Here is a 5,949-nt window from a genome sequence, read left to right as displayed (position 1 = left end):
TAAAATCGTTTCTATACAAAGGCGGGAAAAGAAAAATCTTTGGAAAACAATTCATCAAGAACTAATCAAGAATGATTCATTCATGCATCCCTTAATCTTTCTTAGTTACCATGAAATAATATCAACCAAGACACAAAGATCAAAGCAACCAATGTCCCTTTTTACTTTCTTTCTTAAGCCTATTGAATTAGCAAAGCACTAAGATAATTTATTTCAAAAACTCGACATCACACAATCAAAGCAATTGCATTGAAAATCTGTTTTCAAATCGTTAAGATCAAGAAAGAATTGATAAACATGTAAATCCAAGCACTCAAAGCAAGTCAATTCATTACATGCATAATCTGATTTCGACTCAAAGAAAGCCTTTACTACTATTTCGAATTAGGGTTACAAAGCATAAACCTAATTACTAGCAAGTTACATGCAAATATTCCTATTTGTTTGTCAGACCAAGAGAATAGTCACATGCGTTTACCACAAAATCAGATTATTATTCCATATATTTGGCAATTAAAAAAGATCAAGAACACATAAACACATCAAACATCGAAAAGAACCATCTAAATTGAATCCAAAAATCAGTTTGTCACATCATAGTTTCGGTTTACACAATAGAAATTCTAAAGCAGAAATTCTAACTACAAGAGAGACAAAACCGCAAGAATACATGAAAAGATGATGGTATGAACAACCCTTGATCACGTCCCAAGGTCCAAAGCAGCTCCAAGGTGTCGCACAAGTGTTGATCACGGCTAGGAAGATGGATGGTTACGGCTATGCTCCTTGAAGATTGCGAAACCTGAAAACTAGAGAGAACAAGTGAGAAATTGAAATTGTGGAGAAAATTGTTAACCTTGAAACATCTAATACACTAGGTATATATAGGGAAACGTCTCAAGGCACTCCCAATTCGTTTCTACTTGGTTTCTCTTAGTTTGTGTTGATCTAGGACTTCTTTGACACAAAACAGATTTCTGGCAGGATTGACCTCAGTTCACTAAAACGGCTATAACTTCCTCTAGAAAATAGATATTGACAAACCGTAAAAATTTTGGAAAACTAAAAATCCGTATCTTTCCAACATAAAGATCATAATTTTCTGAGCTCTGAGCGATTTTTGACACTCCGTTGAAGTTGACTGATCTGCACAGGCGGATTTCCGAATCTGTAATGAATTCGACTTTTAAAGCACAAGTTGAGTCCAATTCAGTTTTCTTTCACATTACATGCCTCTCACATATCTTCCACGCCTTATTGAAGAATAAAACATCAAGAACCTTCAAGAATATCACGGAAATTTACAATCCTTTTCCACTTCGAATTCCAACTCCATATTTCTCTCAAAACCGAATCCAAAGTGTACTCCTCTTCCATGTGCACGGCATATGATCTTCTTGAGACTTCTAGATGCTTCATGAACGTTCCAAGGCTCTCCTAGTATGAGTAGAACTCCATATGCAAGTAGGTTTCCTAGTTGAATACAAACTTCTTTTCCGAGATGCTTCTACACTCTTCCGGAACCTTCTTGAGTAATCCTTATCCAATAGGGACTCCTTATCATACTAGAATTCCTTATCTGAGTAGAATTGGGTTTCCTTGTCCAAGTAGAACTTCTAATTTCCGCGACTTAAGAGTTTGAATCCAAGTCAGTTTCTGATTCCTACTCCAACTGGGATTCCTTTTCCTAGTCAAACTGGGAGAACTTCCATTTCTTCATTTTTCTTCGTTTCTGCGCCACTTGTGCCTTCCTTAGTCATTTTTGGACTTTGAGACTCCATTTTACCTGTAAAACACTAACTAAGTTAAATTGATCAAGTTAAAGGAAATAACTTAGCAAAATATAGGGTTTAAACATTATAAACGTCGCATTTTATGCTCCTATCAAATATTACAAATGCAAGGGGGAAGAATTCTGCAAAAACAAAGGTACAACAAAATATTAGTATTTGAAATGAAAACTAAAAACAACAATGTACTGTTGCGCCGCAAACGTGGCACTCTTTATCAACTAGATTAAAAAAATAAGCAATCTAAAAAGCTACTATTGTAGTACAGAAAGCTACTATAATACATGTATAAAGCTATTGGACTAGTAATAAAAAGCTACTGACATAGGTATAGAAAGTTGCTATAAAACATGTACAAAGCTATTGAACCAATAATAAAAACCTATTGACATAAGTACAAAAAACTACTATAACACAAATACAAAACTACTGAACCAGTAATAAAAAGCTATTAACATAAATACTGATTACACAAAAATGATCCATAAATAGAGTTACCTGAGTTGTCTTCCACATCAACAATATCTCCACTCTCTTTTGATTCCATATTAGTGGGTATTCATACTATCTCTCGACGACAACCGCTTGTACATCGAGTATGCTTCACGTTGGCGGACCCACATAACAAACTGCAGCCAGCCATTTTCACAAATTAGAGGAAACTAGAATGAAACTTCCGTTGCATTGACAACAGATACAAACAAATGCATTATTGTATAGCATTTGAAGTGTTTTTAGTGATTAAAATATACAGATCATATCTAATGCATTTATCAGTTCAGTTGTTAATTACACTAACAAAGGCACCAAAAGTCATGCCTCAAATTGAAATTGCATTATTTTCTTGACCATTCTCAAATTGAAACTGCTAACTGAAGAACAGAGATCACTGATTGGAAACTACTTGATCATCAATCCATCATTTTCATTACAAAAACAAACACAAACACGAATTCGAAGCAAGAAAAATAATTCATATTCAATCAAAAATGCACTGAACTCGCAAAATAAAAAAATAAAATAAAAAATGATCAATCCAATGGAAACTTCAACCTCAAAGCTGCAATTCAAAGAAATTCACAATCAACAAGTTGCCATAACTCCGACAATTCCCAACATATCACAGCCTAAATTAAGTTTCACATATGCTACTACAAGCTATCAATACACACAGACATTAAGAAATTGCTACTGTGTCTAACATTTTCCAATTCACTTTCAATTGCATACACAATATACCAAGCAATCTAAGCTACTCTGATTCCCATTCTAAACCTCAATTAAACATCTGATTTCATATATCAAATCTTCACATCAATAACAACACAAACACTTCAAAATTGAGTTCATCAGTAATTTTTCTGAAGCTTGATCATCGTATCATACTCCAACTTCCAATAAGCAAGTCTACCCTAAAAAGTTAGATCTAAAGTTGAAGTAAATATGAAGCTTAAACTTCTAGAGATGAAAGAAATGAGTGAACCTGAGGAAAGTTGGCGCTCTTGGACCAAACGCTACTCTCTTGGCCGAGGATAGAGGCAGTGGTGAGAGAGATGAAATTGAGAGCTCAAAATGGCGACGAAGCTTCAGAGAAGAAATTGAGAGCTTAGAGCCTTAAGATATCCAAAGCCGTTACCTCGAGATTGGAGATTAAGCTTCTGGCCTCGGAGCGAGCGACAGAGAAGAAACCAACGGCCTTGGAGAGCCAGGACAAGTTGATCGACGACAGAGAAAGTGTTGTCGAAGCCGCGCGCAATGAGTGGTTCGTTGGAGAACGAAGAGGAAGAGAGAGGGCTTCCTCAAGTGAGTCAGAGAGAGAGAATGGATCTGATATTCTATTTAGTTGGTTTTGACGTTTTGTTAAGTGGAAGGGTAAAATTGTCAGAGACCAAATAATTTGGGGGGGGGGGGGGGGGGGGGCAAAATACTTTTCACCAAGCTTAGAGGTGGTCTACAAAGATTTTGGGGTCATCAAAATTACTCTCGGTCAAAACATATTTCATCAAAACTTTATTTAAATTAATTGCACACATATCATTGATATAGTCACATAACGTGGATAACAATGAGAAATTTATGACTTGTGCTAGATTTAAAAGGGGGGGGGGGGGGTATTTGCAGCATGATGACCAAAGAAAAGATTTTTAGCAATATGTATTATTTTAAATTTTGAGATATTAGAAGAAATTAAACTGTTGCAACCTTGAATCCTTTTCCTCCTCCTCCTCCTTATACACGTTCATCACATGGATTAGTTTGACATTCATTCTTGTCAATCTTGTTTATTTTATTATTTTAAGAATTTTATTATTTAGTCTATCAAAAGAAAAAAGAAGAAGACGAAAAAGGATAGTGATTTTGATAGTTACATAATCAGTGACATAGTTATGCACATGTTAATGATAGTGACATGAACAGTGATTTGGCCAGTGACATGATCATAGCTAGTGACTAGTGCAGCGACATGGCAGTTACAAAGACATTGAAGAATGTCAAAACACTGAAATGTTCTCGGATCAGATTTCACATGTAATTCAAACAAAACTCACATGAAAGTTCATTTTCTCATCAGATTCCACATCTAATTGAAACAAAACTCACATGCAAATTCATTTTCTCATTAGTTTCCACATGTAATTCAAACAAAACTCACCATTTTTTCATCAGATTCCACATGTAATTCAAACAAATCTCATCATTTTCTCATCCGATTCCACATGTAATTCAAACAAATTTCACATGTAAATTCATTTTCTCATCCGATTCCACATGAAATTCAAACAAATCTCGCATGTAAATTCATTTTCTCATGAAACTCCACTTGTAATTGAAATATCTTTTCTAATTCAAACAAAACCCAAGCTATTCAAATTGAAATGTGAAGAAGGAGGAGTTCACTGTCTTCTGTCTGACGAGGACAGATTTTCGGTAAATTTGTAAAACCCTAGAATTTGGGGCTTAGTCGATGAATCACTCTTGCTTAGGCACCGGTTCACGGTGCAGGAAAATCAGTCGTTTTCTGCTGTTTTCGCCAAAGAGAAAATCTTGAGCAGTTTCTTTGAGTTTTGAAATTGTGAAAACTGTAAACTGAACGAGATAAATAGTCGTGCTCGGGTTAGATAAGTGCCACTGGTAGTAATTATAAATTTTTGTATTTCTGGGGTACGATAGGTAATTTGAAATAGAGACAGTTACTTGTTCTATGTTTTGACTCATGACATTAGTTTTTACAATCACTTTGTCAAATCATGGTTGGTTACTTTTTCAGTGTCTTGCACTAAGATTCATAGAGATTGATTTTCTAAATTGTGCGAGCGAAACACTGCCGTCGCGGTGCAGCGGTGCAGCGGTACGCTGCAAATTAAAATAAAAAGATCAATTTGGCGGTGTCTTGGCTAATGAGTGACTTGGTTAGTTACCTTGCCAATTACTTTAGAATGTACCTAAGGACATGAATTTCTTTACAGTTACTTGTTCTATGTATTGGCTTATGACATTAGTTTTAACATTTACTTTGCCAAATCGTGGCTGGTGACTTGTTCAATGTCTTCCACTAAGATCCATAAACTTGTTCAGTTTCTTGGCTATTGACTTGGCTAATGACTTGGCCAGTTATTTTTAGTCTACAGTAACTTGACCAATGACCTAGTCCATGACATTGAGGTTGCCAGTTCCAATGACATTCAGTTTCTCTATAACTTGGTCAGTTACTTTAGAAGGTACCTAAGCACATGAATTTCTTTCAAAAGATCATTGCAAAAAAACTTTTATATAGCAATATCTGTAACTTGGCCAGCTACATGGACAGTGACTTGGCCAGCGACTTCACTTGGCCAGCTATATGGACAGTGACTTAGCTAACGACTTCACTTGGCCAACTACATGGACAGTTACACGGACATTCAGTTTCTTTGTAACTTGCCTAGTTACTTTAGAAGGTACCTAAGCACATAAATTTCTTTCAAAAGATCATTGCAAACAAAATTATATATAGTAAAGCAATCCAAAAACTATATAACATGTACTGAAGAATCTCTCCAAAAACTATATAATATGTACTGAAGGAGCTCTCCAACCTGTCCTATTCCCTAAACAAATTTCTCCAATTCGTTGTGTGTTGATTCCAGTTGTGCCTACTTTCTACAAATGACTTTACTAC

This window comes from Rosa chinensis, chromosome 4, assembly GCF_002994745.2.
Source record: "Rosa chinensis cultivar Old Blush chromosome 4, RchiOBHm-V2, whole genome shotgun sequence".
NCBI classification, from domain to species: domain Eukaryota; kingdom Viridiplantae; phylum Streptophyta; class Magnoliopsida; order Rosales; family Rosaceae; genus Rosa; species Rosa chinensis.
This window is presented reverse-complemented; position numbering follows the sequence as displayed.